General features: G+C 44.4%; 1 long non-coding RNA gene across 2 annotated transcripts in view; it reads left to right on the plus strand.

Annotated features, from left to right (window-relative positions):
- The window catches only part of LOC140396743 (uncharacterized), a 58189-nt gene extending 40837 nt beyond the window's left edge, over positions 1 to 17352 (plus strand). The window contains exon 3 of one of the 2 annotated variants that reach the window (XR_011936616.1): positions 13402 to 17352. This is a non-coding gene — a long non-coding RNA (uncharacterized lncRNA). Of the gene's footprint in view, positions 1 to 7345; positions 7945 to 13401 lie in introns of those variants that run through there. The other variant, XR_011936614.1, reaches the window with a different exon arrangement.
- The last annotated feature ends 3926 nt before the right edge of the window (positions 17353 to 21278 follow it).

The raw sequence follows: 21278 nt of genomic DNA on the forward strand, positions 1-21278 counted from the left end.
AGCACTTATCTGAGCAAGCCAGGTTTTTGTTTGATTATCTTTCCTTGTGCTTTTTCTCCTGCACTCAGTGGCTGCATCCTGAAGATAATCACACAGACTGTACTCAGCCAGTTGGCACTGTTTCCTCCTGGAAATACTTATTGCTGCTATGGTTTGTTGATCATATGCCCAGTAAACGTTCTTTGAAATAAAAAAAACAGAAACTGCGGCAAATACTCAGCAGGTCAGGCAGCATCTGTGGAGTGAGAAACAGAATTAACCTTTCAGGGTGATGACCTGTCATCAGAATTGGAAGGATATTAGAGACGTAATCGGTTTTAAGCAACGAAAGGGAATAGAGGAGGAAAGGGGAAAGGGAAGGTCTGTGATGGGGAAAAGGCAGGAGAGATTAAATGACAAAAGGAATGTGTTGTAAGGCAAAAGGCAGTGGGAATAAGACAGGTAAAGAACTAAAAGACGGGTCTGCATGAGATGTCGATGGGGATAACAGAATCATCACAGCAGCCCTTTGAAAGAAATAGGGGCAGAGGTTATGATTAGTAATTGAGTCCGGAAGGCTGTAAAATACCTGATCAAAAGACAAGGTGCTGTTCCTCAGGATTACACTGAGCTATGTTGCAACAGAAGGCATGAGATGGGAAATTAAACTGACGGACATCCAAATGCTCAGGGTCACATTGCAGAATAAACAGAGGTGATCCATAAAGTGATTGCCCAATAGTGTTTGGTCCCCTCAGCTTAGTGAACACAGCTTGGTGACTACAACAGAGTAAATTATTTTTATAAATAAATTTAGAGTGCCCAATTATTTTTTTTCCAATTAAGGGGCAATTTAAGGTGGCCAATCCACCTACCCTGCACATCTTTTTTGGGTTGTAGGAGTGAGACCTGCACAGTCACGGAGAGAATGTGCAAACTCCACACAGACAGTGATCCGGGGCCAGGATTGGACCCGGTTCCTCGGTGCTGTGAGACCGCAGTGCTAACCACTGTGCCACCGTGCTGCCCCTGGCATAGTAAATTGAAAGATATAAAAGAAAATTACTGTTTAACCTGGGAGATGGGTCTAGGACCGTGGGAAGGGAGGCGGTAAAAGAACAGGTCTTGCAACTCCGACATTTCAATAGGAAGCTCTCATGGAAGAGATTGGGACTGTTGGAGGAATGAGGAGGGAACGATCCCTGTGGGATGGTTAAAGATGTAGGGTCGGTGTGCTTGGAGGTGGCAGAAAGCACAGTCAATGACTCATTAAATGTGGAGGCCGGTGACTGGAAGGTGAGAACAAGGGACATGGTTCTAGAGGGATGGGAAGGGGTGGAAGCAGAAATGTGAGATATACGAAGGCCATGTCTATTGGATATGGAGTTGAATCCTCAGTTGAATCAAAAGGAAGACATATCAACAGCATTGGTATATTATATCAGGTAGAATCCTCAGAATAGATGTGATAGAGATGGAGAAACTGGGAGAATGGAACAAACGCCTTGCAAGACACAATGTCGAAAGAAGTGGGGAGTTCAGTGAATAATGGATATTGGAGACGGTGAAGCTGAGGAAGGGAAGGGAAGATTTTCAGATGGACCAGGTGAGAGAAGATTGAAAATTGAAAGAAAAGTTGCTGAGATTTTCCAATTTTGGGTAAGGCCAGGCAACAACACTGATAAAGTCAACAATGTATCTGAAAAAGAGTTGAAGTGTAAGTCATGAGTAGGACTGTGAGGTAGCATGGCCCCTTTAAGAGGCACAGACCACGTGTGCGGCTCGGGGCCAATCACACAGGAGTGCCTGAACCTCTGCCAATTGGGAGTTTGCGCAGAGCCCTGGAAGCAGGATGCTGGGCAATGTGGACTAGGGAGCCGAAGTGTAAAGGCCTGTAGTACAGTGTGCTGTGCCTGTTATCTATCTGCCTTTGCCTTTCATTAATAAACACCTTTGTTAACTACTGGAAACCTCCAGTGTATGTCTCGAGCCACCACATTGGCGGCAAAGTAAAAGTTTTTGACAGTCATTCTGAATTGAGAGGGGAAAGGAAGGCACATCTTAGAAAGTAGAGAAGCTTCAACAAGACTCGGAATCATTTAAACCAAGTGGAAATGTCTGTCATTGGGAAAATAGAGCAATTTGACCAAGAGATTGAGTCATGGAGTCAGTATATCGATTGGCTCCGGTTCTTCTGTACCGGGAAGGAGATCACAGACAAGGACGAGCAAAAGATGCTTCTGTCCGTTTGTGGGCCACAAAAATTTAATTTGATTAGGAACCCCGCATCCCTGGAGACAATTCAATTAAAATAACATCTAATTCAAGGGTAAATGATAGACCCCTTAAAATGGAAGCCAACATCGGGGCTTTGGTGACGATAGTGGGTGAGCAGACCTTCCAATATCTGCGTGCAGGGAAACTGTCTTTAAGCTTTCCATTCAAGTGTGATGGGAAATTAAATTAAACAATCCAGACATGTGATTGTCTGGAAGCTGTCAATTGCAGGCTAGTAGAAGCGATTCCCCTTTGAAGTGAAAAGATGCCTTGCAGATCAAAGGATATCAGGGGATTTAAAGCCATGTGATGTGGTTTTCGTTTTCTATGAATTTGCAGCTGCCACTTTCTAAACATCTGCCCGAGGCAGCAGCTTTAAGGGACAGATGAGTGAAAAAGCAGTGATTTTTTTTTTTCCACTGTTTCTGCCTGGACTGCCCTTTAGCTTCAGGAGTGACTGACGCGTACTTCTCTATTATGGAGATGTCCCTGTTATGTGGATTCTTCTGTTATGGGGCGTTCTCAGATATGGTGGGTTCACTGTTAAGAGCGGTCTCTGATATGCGGGCCTCTGGTGGGGTCTCTGATATGGGAGTCTGGTGATGGGTCTTTGATATGGGGGGTCTGGTGGGGTCTCTGATGGTGGGGCTCTGGTGGATGTCTCTGATGGGGCTCTCTGGTGAGGGTCTCTGATGGGGGTCTGGTGAGGATGTTTGGTGGGGTCTAGTGGGATGGGCAGCATTTGGACTGTGGAGGAGAGCGGGCCCTTCCAATGGACCTTGGGGCACCTATCTTAAATACTTACCCCCTTGATTCACCGCAAGGTCCACCGCACCAGGACCACATTCACAAATATTTGTACCAATCCCCACCCACGTGAATCATGGCCCAGAGAGCCAGAGAATCATGGAGGCATGGAGAATCCAGTGTCCAGCCCATTAATAATAATGATAATCTTTATTGTCGCAAGTAGGCTTACATTAACACTGATTGAAGTTACTGTGAAAAGCCCCTAGTTGCCACATTCCGGCACCTGTTCGGGTACACAGAGGGAGAATTCAGAAAGTTCAAATTACCTAACAGCACATCTTTCTGGACTTGTGGGAGGAAACCGGAGCACCCGGAGGAAACCCACGCAGACACAGGTAAAATGTGCAAACTCTGCACAGACGGTGACCCAAGCTGGGAATCAAACCTGGGACCCTAGCGCTGTGAAGCAACAGTGCTAACCACTGTGCTACCGTGCAATTGGGTGCAAACGGGTTATTTTGACCCATTTGCATCCTCTCGCTGCTGTGAAGTGCGAACCTTGATACCATCACCAGTGGGGCACCGGAGCATCGGCACGATTGGTTCACAATTATGGATTCTCCGCCATGTCAGGAACTCTTCTACCGGCGGCGGAGAATCCAGCTCATTAACTAGAAGTCATCCTGATGCATCAAAGATCCTTTCTCATTTTATTTATTAATGTTTTATTTACCTCTCAATCACCCTTTCCCCTCTGTGTTGTTTCTGTGTGTGTGTGTGCCTGTAGAGAATTGGGGTAGTTTGAAAGGTTGGGTGTTGAGAAAGGGGTATTATTTCATTTTTCTGTCAGTTTAATTATAATACTGTACATAATAAAATAGTACTTAAAAGTTGCACACCTGGCAACTGCAGTTTACTAGTTTCGCCAAGGTCCTCAATATTTTAAAATAACACCTAATTTAACTTGTGTTGCGATTCTGGGTCAAGTGGGGCTAGTATTGACTGTGCACTAGCCTAGAGTGTCATCACAGCCTGCCTGATCGAGAAGACAATGTTTCAGTTTAATGTCTCATCTGAAAGACAGCACTTCCGTCAATGCAATACTCCCACAGTATGTCCCTAAAGTGCTAGCCTAGGATTCTGTGCTCACATGTCTGGAGTGGGACCAGTTGTAGAATGTGCGAAGCCTGGATTCGAACAAAGAAGAGCTGCAGATGTATTAGGTTATTGTTACGATCCCATTGATGTTATTACTGGATAGAGAGATTCCAGAATGTAACCATGGATCACAAAACCATATAACTTTTACTTATTTTTAAAGAAACATGGAGGAACAGAGTCACAGGACCATTAATTAGTTTTAACAAGAAAACAATTAAACATGAATTTATGAATTATGATACAGTACTCCTTTACTCCTTGCTTAACTTAACATTTACACACAGGTTTTAAGATCAAAATTGATTTCAATGTGTATCTTAAGCTACACCGGTCTCAGTAACACAACATCCCTTAAACACGCTAGATGGCTGTGGTCAAATACACTCTCCAATCTGTATCTCTAGTGAATGTCTGCGGATTGCTCCTCAAATTCCCCCAGTTGATTGTGACATGAATGTTTCCAGACTCCACTACTAAAAACATGCTTTAAATTCTTCTTTCACAATAATGCTTTCCATCAGTGTTCCATTCATTTCAAAATCCAGTCCGGGTTTTCCAAATGACTCCTATAAATATGCTTCCTTTCCACTTATAAAAATGAATCCAGTGTCTAGGTTTTACCACTTCTCCTTTAGGATTTCTGTCTTGACTGCTGTACAAACTGTTCACAATTGCTTTAATTATCGATACCCAAACTCTATTAAATTTTTGATTTACATCTGACGTCTTCCCATTTTAAAATCTGGTTGATGCAAATGTCTCTTTAACTCAGAACACTTTTCTACTTTTCCCTTTGAATTCTCTTGAAAAATACCTTGGTCGCTGTTCTCTTAAATTCAGTTTTCAGACATTCTTTATGTCCCAATTCCCTGATTATCTGGACTGTATATGGTTACTTGGGAGGCTGCCTTTTTGCAGCTCCCTTGTTCTGTCCAGCTTCTCCTGGCAGATTTGAGAGATGTTAACTCCCCGGTGTCCTGTTTCCAACTGCAATATATCCAGCTGAAACTAAATTCAAAAAAAGCCTTTCTAACTTAAAAGGCCCCGAGCTGCTAAGTAACTACTGCTACTTATGCCAGCCTTTTCACTCTTCACATAACCCTCTTTAAGCACAATAGAAACACAGATGGAACTGAAACCAACTCCCCCGCACATACAAACTACGTTTGTCCAGCATGAATCTAACCCTAGATTTCACCATTCCAAGCACAGAACCATAAAATTGAATCCACTCAAAGCAATGGACAGAATCTTACCAGAATTTGGCAAAGTGTCAGGCTCAGAACTCATGTGTGCGTCTCCAATTGCACAGACCTGGTTTTGCTCTAAATCCTGAGATGTTTGTCAAGAAATGAGTGGGCGTGCTTTACACATTTCTCTGGCAGGGTGGGCCACTTAGAGCCGGGAACCAGCTCCAACCAGATCGGGGCACCATCTTTAAAGGCTACCCTGACCAGCGCTGCAGCTGAACTGCCCTCAACCCATATCATGGAGGTCTCGGGGGCCCTTCACCTCACAACCCCCCTCCTTAATATTCATCACCGGCAAACTACCATCCCCACCACCCCGATATTCATTGCTGGCAAACACCCTCACCAAAATCACCACTCTTCCCACACCCCCTCCTCCCCGTCCAGCACACATAAACGCAGGCACCCCCCTCGCAATAGAGCTCCCACTTGTGTCCAAACTGGCATTGCCCTGGTACAGGTTGGCAGTGCCAACCTGTGTCAGGAGTAGGTGCCAGTGCACTGCTCAGGTATGTCCCTCCATACCCTCAATTGCCATACCTCCGTGCCCTTGGAGCGATCCCTTCGATTGCCTCATGCCTAGCCAAACCTGTTATGAACCTTGCCGACGTGAGGTATGAATATTCAGTGAAAGGGGATCATTTGGTGAGGGCTGCAGCTAATAATATGGAAATGTATTAAAATTAGGCTCAAGCCCTTTGTGGGCATGACTTTCATGATGTCACCGGTGAGGGAGAATTTCCCGATTCTCACGAGATTTTCCGCCTACACCACTGATCCTGCGGGCGTCGAGAGAGGGCAGCCTCAGGGCCGGGGGGGGGGGGTTGAATGGCGGTGGGGAGTCAGTCTGTGATGGGGTTATCGGACCGGGATGTTCGTCGCGGGTGGGAGTGTCATTCTGGGAGGTGGGTTGGACCTGGACTGGTGGTTGGACCGGAAGGGGGAGGGGAGGGGGGTTGGACACGGACAGGGTGTTCAGGTCCAGTTGGGCTGGAAGGAAGTTTTGGATAGAAGGGTGTGTCAGATTGGGAAGAGGGGATTGTTGAACGGGGCAGGGGCAGGCAGTTCGGGGTTGGGAGTGGTGTGGGGGATCCGCTGCGGTTGTTTGTTGCGGGGTGTCCCATGTAAGTCTGGGTCTCTGTGTTTTTATAGTTGCTCTGGAATTTAAATGATTTTATTCCTTCTAACTCAGATAACTATCAGGGTAGAAATCTCAGAACCATCCAAACTTAGAGTTTTAAATTGCCCCGTCGGATGGTTTCCAGTCCAACGTAATTATGCAGGAGGAGTTAGTGCTCCTGGATAATTGCCAGGTAAACCCTTATTTAGGAACTGCCTAAAGGGATTCCCGAGCTCATTATTGGGGTACCCCCTAAATGTGATGCTGAGGAACCAATAGGTTATGGGCTGTTCAATCCCTGGTGGCTTGTTTGCAACTGCAATATATCCAGCTAATACTAAATTTTTTTAAAACCTCTCTACCTTAAAAGGCCCCCAGTTTCTAAGCAACTACTTCTGTCAGCCTATTTACTCTTCACGCCATAACCCTCTCCAAACACAATAGAAATGCAATTAGAACTGAAACCAAGCCCCACACGTACAAACAGCTTTGTCCAACAAGAATCTAATTTTAGGTTTTACTCTTCCAGGCACAACAACATTAAATTAAACCCACTTAAAACTATACCTTATTCCTAATGTTTACCAATATAAATCGCTTAAAACTACCTTTGTTGAGCTGGTGGTATTAATTTAAAAACTACTTTATTTACAGTATTTACATAGTGAGTTATAAGGAAGGTACATCCTCCCTCAGGGCTGCCTTCCTGCTGCCTGGAGGACCTAGCATGACTGTATGATGTCAGTACTATATCATCATGCACCTCATAGACTAGCATATCCATTTTGTTGACCCTTTTATATTACAGGACCCACAACCTCTGACTCAGAGGCGCAAGTACTATCAACTGAGCCATGCTGACACACCCCGTTTCAGTCTGGGATGTTTAAAGAACTCAATTTTGTTCCTCTAAAAACTGATATGAAGACTTATTTTTTCTACATCAGACCATGTGGCTAACAAATTACTCACTGCACTGTGAATAATCAATTTCTACCTTTAATCTAGCATTATCAGTACAATGATGATCTAAATTGAAATTTATGATGTGTAACCAAATGACTGCTTTGGCCATTTAAGATATTATTTAAGTGCTTATTCAACATTAATTGACAACAACATTAATAATACAGAAATTAGGTCCTATTGTCGTAGTAAGCATTCATTTTCTTTTAGGAAATATTATTAGTTCTCTGACTTACTGCATTGAGCCCGACTATTTGTTAAGCTACATGTAGCAATTTAAAAACCACCATTATTCATATTTCACAAAACGATAATATTACACTCAAATGGCTTGTTTATATTGCATCTTGACATTTAAAAGGAAACTGATGATAAAGGAAATGAAAATTTCAGCAATTTTCCCCAGAGATTGAAAAGCACTTTATAGCACTATTAAAAGTTGAAGCAAATATAAAAAACAGTTAAGAATTTTTGTTTGGAGTAAGTGTTTTCTTGTTTTGATTAGATTCTTTCTGTGCTTAAGAGACGCGCACAGTTTTCTGTCATGGGGTCCTTGCCTACACCATCATTGGACTGGGTATGAGAAGACATGAATAACTTGAATCACCTTGTCCTTTTATATTTCTCTGTGAGGAATCACCTCATGCCTGTTTAGCTACTCACCGACACACTGAAGCTGATGTTGGGAATTCACCATTTTCTTATGGATTTTCTTATGGGGAGAGGTTGAGCAAGAGGTGACCTCATTGAGACATATAAGATTCTCAGGGGGCTTGACAGGGGAGATGCTGAGAGGTTGTTTCTCCTTATGGGAGGGTCTAGGACCAGGGGACATCATCTCAGTGTAAGTGGCTGCCCATTTAAAACAGAGTGGAATTTCTTCTCTCAGAGGGAAATTAATCTGTGGAATTCTTTATCGTAGAGAACTGTAGAGGCTGGATCATTAAGTGTGTTCGAGGCTGAGATAGATAGATTTTTAATCAGTAAGGGAATCAAGGGTTATGGGGATAAGGTGGGAAAGTGGGGTTCTGGATTATCATACCATGTTGGGTCGATGACTCAATTACTGGGGGGCACAGGTTCAAGGTGAGAAAGGGAAAGTTTAGGGGAGATGTGGAGGGAAGATTTTTCCTGCAGAGGGTGGTGGGTGCCTGGAACGCATTGCCAGTGGAGGTGGTGGAGGCAGGCACAACAGCAAATTTAAGATGTATCTTGATAGACACATGAACGGGCGGGGAATGGAGGGATACAGATCGTTTAGGCAATAAGAAATCCGCACCTTTGGGGGGGCCCGACGCCGGAATGGTTCACGCCACTCCATCCCGCCGGGACCCCCCGCCCCGCCGGGTAGGGGAGAATCCCAGCCCAGGATCTCTTTCGTCTTGAATGATGATGATTTGATAAGTGGAAATAGCTAGACTTTTGGTCCATGATATACTTCTAATTTTAACGGTTAGAAAACTATTAATACTAATGGTTTGCAGAAAAGCAACTGTACAACACAGGTATTGTCAAAAACTGGCAGAAACAAAAAGGAAAAGAGGGTTGAAATGCCTAACTTCTCTCACTTTAACATGAAAATATAGGCCGGGATTCTCCGAGCCTCCGCGCCGAAATGGCGCTCGGCGCGGGGGGGAGGGGGGGGAGAATGCCGCGTCAGACCCGTGATTGGGTCCGACACTGGGACGCGAACCTCCGGCGAACCGGCATGCGCCAGTCAGGCGCCATTGAAAGAGGCCCCCGCAGCGATTCTCCGCGGTCAACTGGCCGAGTTCCCGTTGGCGTGGTTCACGTATGGTTAAACCCGGCGGGAGCTCAGTGTCGCGGCTGCGGTGGCTGTCTTGGTGGGGGGTGGGAGGAATCAGTCTCTGAGGGGGCCCCCACGATGGCCAGGCCCGCGATCGGGGGCCACCGATCGGCGGGCAAGTGTGATCTGCGGGGGGGGGGGGGCCTACCTTCTTCCGTGCCGGCCCGCTGTGTGGGTCTGCCATGTTGCGCGGGGCCGGCACGGAAGAGCTCGCCGCTCGCATGCATAGACCTGCGGCCGGCAGTGCAGGGCCGTGTATCGGCAGCCGGAGCTGCGTGGAGCACTCCGGCGCCATGCTGGCCCCCTGTGGGCCACGGAATCGCTGGGCCAAGAGGCCTGTTGACGCAGTGCTAACCATTGTGCTACCGTGTAAAGTCATTAATTTCATTTAACATTCTCACAAAATGAGAATGTATGAACTTAATTCTTCTCATAAGGTTTTTTGAATGCATTTTTATAATAATAATAAAAATCTTTATTGTCACAAGTGAAAGGGGGTGTCCTGAGATGAGACCCCTTAAAACTGAATAGTTAGGGTAAGACTAGAATAATTCTACATAAGTTAGTTTATTAAGCATTGAGACTAATCATAGAAAGTATATCCAGTAATCATTATTAACCATTAAACATATATTTTTAGGACATAGCAGTAATAAGCATTCAAACTCTTTCCACAAGCAGTGGCCACAATGCATAATGGGATTTAAGCTAGCTAACTTTCCCATATTTTTCGGACAGAGATAAACAGAAGTAGTGTGGTCAGCAATAACACAGTCAACTCAGTAAACAGTTCTTATCAGTGTCCCCAATATCCTGTCTTCGACAATCCATGGTGTAAAGAGGAAACCAGCTTTGGCATCCTGGCCCTGGATGAACAATGAGGTGGACAGGAACTGACTGCGACACATAGGATGGGAATGGACAAAAACAACTTTATAATGGACACGGTATCCTAGGAAACAGCAGGTGGCAGGATGGGGTTAAATCATGAGCTGATCACAAGTCATCATTTTGCTTTAAGTATATTTTACTGGACAATATAAAATTAGCCACAGCTCCAAGGGCAGCATGGGGACACACGTGGTTAACACAGTTGCCTCACGGAGCCGAGGTCCAGGTTCGATCCCGGCTCTGGGTTACTGTCTGTGTGGAGTTTGCACATTCTCCCGTGTTTGCATGGGTTTCTCCCCACAACCCAAAAGATGTGCAGGGTAGGTGGATTGGCCATACTAAATTGCCCCTTAATTGGTAAAAAAAGTGAATTGGATATTTCTAAATTTAAAAAATAAAAATAAAGAAAATAAATAAAGAAAATTGACTGCTCCAAGGAGTGGATCAAGTCAACTGGGGTGGGCTATTGATTTTTGGGAAACTCTATAATTGGTGTGTTTGTTCCAGTGTCAGACAAATTGATTTTGGCATTTATCCAGATCTTTCTCCCATGTACATGGACCAAGCTCGGAATAATAAAGCCGCCTTAACCTGGTTGATGTGTGTCTGCAGATGTGTGTTTAGGTGAGCTGTAACTAAGTGGGAGAAACCCCACGTAAAAGCTAACTCAATACTCAGGCCTTGGAAACGCTCCTACAACAAGTAGGCTTAGATTAACACTGCAATGAAGTTACTGTCAAATGCCCCTCGTCACCACATTCCGGCGCCTGTTCGGGTACACAGAGGGAGAATTCAGAATGTCCAAATTACCTAACAGCATGTCTTTCGGGACTTGTGGGAGGAAACCGGAGCACCTGGAGGAAACCCACACAGACACTTGGGGAGAACTTGGCGATTCCGCACAGACAGTGACCCAAGCCGGGAATCGAACCTGGGACCTTGGCGCTATGAAGCAACATTGCTAACTGTGCTACTGTGCCTGATTTAAACGTTTAACAATTTTTTTCTATGTGCTCTTGTTAAAAAACTTCTTCCATTTAAACATATACAAAAATAAACTTGGCTATTATGATATCACTTGACTCAATCTCCAATTGAACATGGAAGTGCAAAGGTATTCACACTTTCTTTGCAATTCATAATAAAAAACAGTCAGTAACTCCCCTGTGAGATGGAAGGGAATCCATATTAGTAATGAAAAATCTTTTTCTTAATGAAATATTCAATACTATTAAGGATGCACTATAATCTACTTAAACATATTAGGTCTTTGGCAGGATCAGATATTTGATTTCCTGTCTAAAGTGAGCCTATACTACAGTAGTTCTTATTAACACTGTTGATGCCAAAGGCAATATGATTTATAAATGTTTCTTCTTTGCTCAGGTAATGCAATCTATAAATTAAAAAAAATAATAATTTTATTAAAAATCTTTCACAGATTATCACAGCAGAAAAATAGAAACCTCCCCCCTTTACACAAATAATAAAACAACAAGAACAAAAGTGCATAAATAAACATTAAACAGTAAACAATAGTGAATCCCCTACTAGACACGAACAGCTCTATTCCTATACTCAAATCCTCTCGCTATGAAGGCCAACACACCATTTGCCTTCTTTACTGCCTGCTGTACCTGCACTTTCAGCAATTGATGCACGAGGACACCAAGGTCTCACTGAGTATCCACCTCTCTCAATTTACACCCATTCAAATAATAATCTACCTTCCTATTTTTGTTACCTCACATTTATCCACATTATACTGTATCTGCCATGCATATGCCCACTCACTCAGTCTGTCCAAATCCCATCTTATTCTTGATCCCCACTGCTTTGAATCCTTAAATAGGTTCCCATCCCCTTGCCACATTAGTTTAAATCCTCCCCAACTGCTCTTGTAAGTATCCCACCCCCCACCAAGGACATCAGTCCATGTCCTGCTCAATTTGTACAGATCCCACCTCCCCAGTGCACCCCCCCCCCCCCCCCCCCCTCCCCACCAAGGACATCAGTCCATGTCCTGCTCAATTTGTACAGATCCCACCTCCCCAGAACAGGTCCCAATGCCCCAGAAATCTGAAACCCTCCCTCTCACACCATCTCTTCAGCCACGTATTCATCTGATACATCCTACCATTTTTACTCTGACTAGCACGTGGCACTGGTAATAATCCTGAGATCACCTTTGAGGGCTGACTTCTCAACTTTTCTCATAACTCCCTATATTCTGCTTTCATGGCCTTGTCCCATTTTTTTTTTACCTATGTCATTGGTACTGATGTGCATCACGACCACTGGCTGTTCACCCTCCCCCTCCAGAATGTCCTGTAACTGCTCCAAGACAACCTTGACCTTAGCACCAGGGAGGCAACATAGCATCCTGGAGTCTCATTTGTGGCCTCAGAAATGCCTATCTAATCCCCTTACAATCGGATCCCCTATAACTGTTGCATTATCACACACTTTTTACTCCTCCCCTCTGCATCAGAACCAACCGTGGTGCAATAATTTTGGCTGTTACTGTAGATGCTGGAATCTAAAACAAAAACAGAAAATACTGGATAATCGCAGGGGGTCTGACAGCATCTGTGGAGACAGAAGGGAGCTAATGTTTCGTGTCTAGATGACTCTTTGACAAAGCTCAGCTCAAAGATCATACAAAATGGGAGTCGGAGTAGGCCTGTGGTGCCTCGAGCCTGCTGTGCCATTCAGTAAGATCATGGCTGCTCTTCGACCTGAACGTCACTTTCCTGCCCAATCCCCATTTCCCTCGATTCCTTTAGAGTTAAAAAATCTAGCTATCTGAGCCTTGAATATACCCAATGGCGGAATTTCGTTCACAGCTCTCTGAGGGAGAGAATTCCAAAGAATCACAATCTCCTGAACAAATGACTCCTCTTAGTGGTTCTAAATGGCTAATCCTTTGTCCTTTGAACTTTGCACACTAGTTCTAGAATCTCCAACCAGAGAAAACAATCTTTCAGCATCAATCTTGTAATATCCCGCACAGTACCTACGAGGTGAGAATGCTTTTCTTCCTCGTCCTCCTTGTAGTACGAGCGCCCCTGCTAGGGTGGGGTATCCCAGTGTATATTAGGTCGGTCAATAAGCTACTGTCCAAGGAACCTCGTCGGGGTCTACCAGGAAGTGTATATATGTTGTTTGTAAATAAAAACTCCATTCTTATTTTTACTCAGTGTGGACTCACCATGTATTATTAAACTGCCGACGGGGAGTAAATTGGTTTGCGGTCGATGGTGTGGCCTACTCAGCTGAGCCACCTCCTTCATTTTCTGGACCCAGGTTTGGATTTCTTTGATTCGTCATGCCTCTGTTTGGGCGGTTAAATGCATTTGACACCAGCATTGAAGACCGGAACCAATACAGTGAACTATTGCATTATTTCTTCTGGGCCAACAATATCACAAAGAACAAGCACCAGACACTCGTACTGTTGATGGCCTGTGGATCCCAGAAACTTTCAATGAGATCACCGCTCATTTGTCTAAGCTCCAGGGAGTAGGGGCCCATTCTGCTCAATCTTTCCTCATCGGTGAACACTTTTATCCCAGGAATCAATTGAGGAAACTTTTGATGCGGCCTCTTTAAGGCAAATGTATCCTTCCAGGGACCAGGATTGTAAATTGTTGTCCAGGTGTGCTCTCACCAACGCCCTGTACAACAGCAGCAAGTCCTCACATATTGTGGTATCCCTTTTGGAAACATTTTTAAAAATTCAAGTGTGAAAATATTTTGAGGAATATGAACATAAACTTTTTTTTTTGCATCATACTCTAATTGTGTTATTGAAAAATTACTGTGAGAGAGTAAGAGCATCAGAACGGTGTGAGGGAACTGAAGTAACAATTGTAATGATTAGATTGCAGAGTTAATCACTATGTTGACTGATGTTAATTCAGCTCTCATGTTGCCAAGAATGTTACGTTTTCTCAGCTAGTTCCCCTGAAGGTATTATCAGTGCTTGTTACTTCAAATAAATTTAATTGTAATTTTAATACAAACAGTCCGAAAGGAATGCTTGTTAAGGTTAATGCTAGCTCTACGTTAAATGTTTTATTTTGAAATTCTGATCACAAGATGACATCTTGACCATGAGACCTCCCAGCTATAGGTTAAATCTAAGCTTCTCCCTGTCTGGTAACGCAGCAAGCTTTTGATTTAGACATCAATGTGCTTAAACATAATATACCTAGAAACCTTACACCGGTTTTAGTGCCCTTATTCGTGTGTGCTTTGGACCTGAGTAAAGGGCCCTGTGTTTGCCCTTAACCAGTATGGTAGACGTGGTACTTCAGGTTGGAGCTGTATGCCACTTCTTGCCTGTTGTTTTGGCACTGAGGAAGCTGCATAGCACCTGAACAACATGTGTGTGCAATGTGTCTTCGTTTCTAAACATTGGTTACATTGTCCACAAGTTGTCTATTGTCCGGGAAAGGAAGAACTATCTGACAGTCAACCCATATCTGCCTTCCAACTATTTTGAATGAACCAAATAAACTAACTTAAGCAGTTAGTTTAAATTAAAAGGGCAGCCCCTTAAAGGGATATTGCCTTAAACAAAAACAAATCGCAAATGGGCCTTAAAACATCAAATTAAGTTAAATTAAAAGGGTCAATAAAGCACCCTCGACCCTGCGGGGCACTCTGGGCATGGATGTGGGCATCGCTGACAAGGGTGGCATTTGTGGCCCATCAATGATTGAAATAAGTGGCTTGTGAGGCCATTTCAGACAGCAGTTAAGAGTCAACCACATTGCTGTGAGTCTGGATTCTGGAGTCACATGCAGATCAAACTGGGCAGGACAGCAAATTACCTTCCCTAAAGGATGTTCGGAAATCAGTTGGGTTTTTACAACAATCGTTGTCGTAATCATCATTGCTGAGATTTGCTTTCAATTCCAGATTTATTAAATAATTACATTTAAATTTCACCAGCTGCCACGGTGGGATCTGAACGTGTGCCCCAGAGAATTAGCCTGGGCCTTTGGATTGGATTGGATTTGTTTATTGTCACGTGTACCGAGGTACAGTGAAAAGTATTTTTCTGCGAGCAGCTCAACAGATCATTAAGTCTGGATTACTAGACATTTACCACTACGTCACAATCTCCCCTTACCTGTGCAGCCTAGCTGTTATACCTGTGAATTAATCTAACGGCATTCTTTGCAACCTCATCAGAGGCTCAGTATCTCCGACCATATCACTCATCAGCTGAAGATTGGATGACAGTGTTGAATATACAGGGGCCGGGGAATGTGAGGAAAACAAAGGTAGTTTTAAGGAATTAATATTTGTAGTGGTAAACATTAGAAATAAGGTATCATTTCAAATGGGTATAATTTAATATTTTAGTGCTTGGGAGGGATCTATAATTAGAATCATGCTGGACAAAGGTGTCTGTGATTGGGTTGGTTTCAGTTCCAACTGGGATTATATTGTGATAGAGATAGATATCGGGCAGGATTCGCCGATTCCCCGCAGGGTCGGAGAATCGCCGGGGGTCGGCGTGAATCCCGCCCCCGCCGGCCTCCGAATTCTCCCATCCTCCAAACACCGGCGTGGCGTGAGTCGCACCGCCCGCCTCAGAGAATGGCGGGGTCCGGCGCGACTCAATGGGCCCTGGGGCCGCCCAAATTCTCCGGCCCGCAATGGGCCGAAATCCCACCCGCCTGTAGCCGGTCCCGCCGGCGTAAATTGGAGTTGGATCCTTACCGGCGGGACCTGGCGGCGCAGGCGGCCTCCGGGGTTATTGGGGGGTCGCGGGGGGATCTGGCCCCGGGATGTGCCCCCACGCTGGCCTGGCCCGCGGTCGGGGTCCACCGATCCGTGGGCGGGCCTGTGCCGTGGGGGCACTCTATTCCTTCCGCACCGGAGGCCGTGGTCATCCGCCATTCCCGGTGCGGAAGTGACTCCATGTGCGCATGCGCGGGGATGACGTCAGCAGACGCTGATGCTCCCGCGCAAGTGCGGACCTGCGCCGGCCGGCGGAGTCCTTTCGGACGGGCTGACGCGCTGCCAAAGGCCTTCCATGCCGGCCGGCAGGGCGCAAACCGCTCCGGCGCCAGCCTAGCCTCTGAAGGTGTGGAGGATTCCGTACCTTTGGGGCGGCCCGACGCCGGAGTGATTCCCGCCACTCCACTGCGCTGTTTCTGCCCGCCCAGCCAATTCCTGGAGAGTCCCGCCCAAGGTGTGAAGAGTAAATACAGTGCCTGGGAAAAGGAAAATATTTTCCTTTATTTGTTAGTTTTAGTTGGAAACTGTAGCAGTTTTCTAAATAAACAGCCAGAGAGAGAGTGCAGGTCCCACAGCTCTGCTGAAAGCAATGGTTTTAACAAGCTAAAGAGGGAACATCTCTCTCAGCTTTGTTATAAGAAAAACCATACAATGAAGTAATGTTTATCTAAAAAGCAGTGATTTCCACCAATACCAACAGATATTTCAATCCACGGAGTAAAATTTCACAAACCTGGAAATCGCTTCAGATATCTTTCTGGCACCTCAACTTTCTTCTCAGCTCTGTCTGTCTGTCTTTACTAAACAGTGCTCTGTCCTCGGACCTTTCACCACAGACCAGCTGGAAACTTATTTTAATTTCTGCAGTTTCATTAACTAGCTGCTTTTTAGATAAGTGTGTTAAAGCAGCCGAGACAAAGAAATCCTGAAAGGGTTGGTGTAAAATCCTGGCCTAAATTCATTGGTATAAGTGGAGCAGAAGCTCTGTTCCCAAAAGTCTTTTGGAAATCGTGGATTGGATTTTGGAGTGCAAACCGTTAATGGAAAGCATGATTGTGAGAGAAAATTTTAAAACGTGTTTTGGGGATTTGCATTTGGAAACTCTCATATGACAATCATCTGGGAAGATTCTGAGGAGAATCCATAGACACTAACTTGGATTCAGCGCAGAGTGTGTGTTTGACCACAATCTGTGTGTTTAAAAAAAAGTACTCTGTGTGCTAATGGGACCATTGTTGCTTCAAATGGACTGCGTCATCGGTATTAATCTTAAAACCTGTGTGTAATTGTATTGTAAAACAATAATATTATAATACTATAAAGAGTATTGTATTGTAATCCAATTTTTCCATGTTTCATAATTTTCTTTGTTGTTAAAACTAATCAGCGGTTCTCTGACACTGTTCCTCCACATTTGATGTTTTAAAAAGTAAAAAGTCTTTTGAGCCAGGGGTTTCATTCTGGGATCTTCCTGTCGAATTAAAACACTGAGATCATAACAGGAAGAAATTGCCTTACATGTTTTTTCGACCAGGGTTGGTGCTCAATTGTAAGGAGACCATTAGAGGAAGACAGCTTTGCCAGTTCACTACCCCAAATAACGAGTTCTCAATGACAAATAATACATTTGGAAACAGGATGAATAAAAGCCAGCAAAGAATAGTACGAATATTGACAGAGTTGGAGTCTGTCAAGTACAGCTTAATAGGCTGGCTTAAAAGTGACATTGACACAGTCACTTGCATGTTACCTTTCAAAGCAAAGGAGTATTACTTTGAGTAAGGTGAGGCCAGTGACCAAAAGAAGACAAGAAAGAATCAAACATGGCTATCCATGTGTGGCAGCTAGTGCTATTCCAGCATTTTACAATTATTGTACAATTGATTGATCTGCATTTATTCTTCATTGACTTCATTGCTGCAGTGCTCCACAAAAAAGAATATCATATCGCTCTCAAATTCATGAGAGAACAAAATGAAGTCTGGTGCCATTCAAGAAACAACTCATTGGAATACTGATTTAATTCTGGGTTCATAAAATGCCTGAAAATAGATCTGGCATTAATTTAATCCTTTTCACAATCTAATATACTGTAGCAAGTAGTTTTGACCCATATAGTGAGTCATGGATCTAAGTGAAAATAATATTGAGAGGCAATGTAATAAGACAGAGTGTAATTTTTAATAAAAGTAATTCTCTGTGTCATGTTCGGATAATTTGAGGTGAATTACCAAGATTTCCGAACTTTAGTATTCCTTTGATATTTCTCCACTAGACAAAAATATGTTCGTTCATTTTAATTTTCGCCCCCTTCTCCTCTCCAGAAAATGCTCATTAATATTAATATTTAATTCCAACCAGCCCTCAGTATTTTGCCTGAGTAGCAGGGAGTACTAGCAGGCTATTCAGCAATGGACAGCATCACAGCAGAACCCCACTTGTGAAAGGATCGAGAACGAGAGGGCACAGATTTAAATTAATTGGCAAAAGAAGCTATAGCAAAGTGAGGAAAAGCTTTTTCACACAGTGAGTGGTTAGGATGTGGTGCCTGAGAGTGTGGTGGAGGCAGGTTCAATCAAGGCATTCAAATGGGAATTGAGCTGTTATTTGAAAAGTATGAATGTGCAGAGTAACAGGGAGAAGGCGGGGGATTGAAACAAGGTGAATTGCTCACTCGCAGAGCCTTTTTGCCTGTGATGTCCAAGCAAATGCATTTTCCAACAGGAGTCACTGGATGGATTCTGTCTGATCAATATCCCTTGACAGCCAAATTGGGTTGTACAACGCCTGGGAGTATTGAATACCTTGACTCACAAAAGATACTTGACCAATCTTGTCGTGTTGGGTGTTCCGATGTACAAACGATCCAACACGGCTGGAGATGGTGTAACTCAATTTTATTAACTCTTTAACTATGACAGCACACTGCTAACTTGGGTACGTGCGTTACCAGCTAATCTGTGGACCCTGTCCTATTACTATCTGGGTGAGGCGCTCAGCACAGGATGAATGTCTGAGTGGCAGGCTCTGAGCTCGGTGCTCTGAGCTGGCTGCTGCTGGAATGAGCGGGAACTGTAGTGTCCCCTGTTTTTATGGTGCGTGTGCTCTCACTGGTGATTGGCTGCGATGTTGTGTGTGTGTTGGTTGGTCCTACTGCATGTCCATCAGTGTGTGTTTGATTGCACCATGATATGCTGATCTAAATATCATGACAAATCTCTGCATGAAAGACTAGCAACTAAGCCTAAAGTAATACAGATTCACGATAAAGCTTGAAATGTTGATGAAAACATTGTCTAACTGTGGGCAATTAGGTGTTACGTGGAGGAGGGAAATGCTGGGTGGTGTGATACAAGGTTGTTGCAATCCCTGCTGGTTTCTATTTTGTGTTCATGATTTCAGAATATGAATAGAAAATGATTGAATCACCAATTAAAACCAAATGGGAGGGGCAGTTAGTCATGAGGATTAACTTGGAAGCTACAAGTGAGTGAAAAAACATGTATGGCAGATGGAATTTAACAGATGTAAAATACCGCTGAAAGAAAATGTGCTTGTTGCTTTGCTCAGTGTAAGCTGGAGTCTCTTCTCTGGGTCAGTAAGTTCTGCATTTGAGTCCTATCACGTGGCCTAGACACATTGAGCGGAATTTAACCCAGGTGTTAGGTGTCTTGCCTGGCTAGTAGGAGAGGTGGCCAGAGACCCACATTGCCTCCTTAGGGCAAAGTTTGCTGTACTGTGTGCCAGTCGGGCACTTAAAAGGCCAGCTTTGGGATTTCTCCAGGATCAAAGGCAGAAATCCTGCTCACCCCCCTCCCCCTGGAGCTGACAATCAGAGACCGGCAGCTCTGCATTGCTGTGAGCTCCACCGGGGGAACAGTGGTGGCTATTGGCAATTCACCTACCAGAGGCCTAGGATCAGTGAGAGACTCAGGCCGCAGGTGAGTGAGAGTCGGGTGGGGGCTTTGGGGAGCGGGCTGCTGACTGGCGAAGGGGTAGATGATCAAACCAAAGGACAAAGAGTGGCTCACAGTGGACCCTTCATGGTGCCCAGTACCTTGATTAGGCATTGAGTGTCTGACACCCCTCCCTCCCCCAGAATCCCAGAAGCAAAAATAGGTTTTTGTTTCAGGATCCCCATGTAGCGACGGCCCACCCGCTGTTGGTTGAATACTAGCAATGGCTGGATGAGACCCTCAAGTGGGCATTAATGGCATCTGGATGGGGCGATTGTCCATGAGCCTTCCTGTCCCGGACTTAATAGGAGTAGAGGGACAGGAAGGCAGTGACGTCCCTCCTGCCTGAACAAACGTCCCCACCACCTCCATACTCACTTCAGAGGAGGGCACTTAATCCTACCTACATTCTAGGCTAATGTTCCAGTGCATACTGAAGGAGTTGTGCTGTCTTTTGGATGAGACATTGAACTGTTGTCTTGTCTGCCCATTCACGTTGGCATAAAAGACCTGAAAAAACTTTCCAAAGGTGAGCAGAGCCTTCTGGCCAACATTCCTCTCTTAGTCAATGCCACAAAAGCAACGTAATCATTCAAATGCAAACTTTGCACTTTGCAAAAATTGACTGCTGCAAAAGTAACAAATTGCTGTGAAATGCTGTAAGATGGAGTCTAAAACTAGAGGGCATAGGTTTAAAGTGAGAGGGAAGAGATACAAAAGGGTCCAGAGTGGCAATTTTTTCACACAGAAGGTGGTGAGTGTCTGGAATGAGCTGCCAGAGGCAGTAGTAGAGGCGGGTGCAATTTTGTCTTTTAAAAAGCATTGAGGGAATTAGTTCTGTGTTGGAGTTGTGTTGATCTGTAATATAAAGCTTTTCCGTTGTTAATAAATCACCATTGTGATTGAACACTGCCTCGTCATATTATGTCACTCTACAGCAATCTCATTGAATGGCGGAATAGACTCAATGGGCCGAATAGCCTACTTCTGCTTCAATGTCTTATGCTCTTATAGTTGAGCATGAGTTCATTATTTACTCATAATTACCTTTTAGTTGAGGAACCAGCCGAATATTGCTGAAGATTAATTAAGTTCAGACATCCTATAGGAGCTGCCTTTTTCGATGTCGCAGTGTTGCGAACTCCATCATTGTAAATGCATTTAAAATCCAATGTACTATGCCTTGGAGTTTGTGCCTGGCAGTTTTCTCTCAGTGAAAGAAAAATCTGAGACACTGAGCTGTGGAGTGATGCTGAGTGGGGGGCTCAGTTGCATTCTCACATGAGGAGGGACAAATAGGTGCGGGATGCACTTTGGTCTGCTCGTGTGCACCTACTGTGTCACAGCGGTAGCCGAGTTGTAGC

The sequence above is a fragment of the Scyliorhinus torazame genome, chromosome 2 (assembly GCF_047496885.1).
Source record: "Scyliorhinus torazame isolate Kashiwa2021f chromosome 2, sScyTor2.1, whole genome shotgun sequence".
Taxonomy (NCBI): domain Eukaryota; kingdom Metazoa; phylum Chordata; class Chondrichthyes; order Carcharhiniformes; family Scyliorhinidae; genus Scyliorhinus; species Scyliorhinus torazame.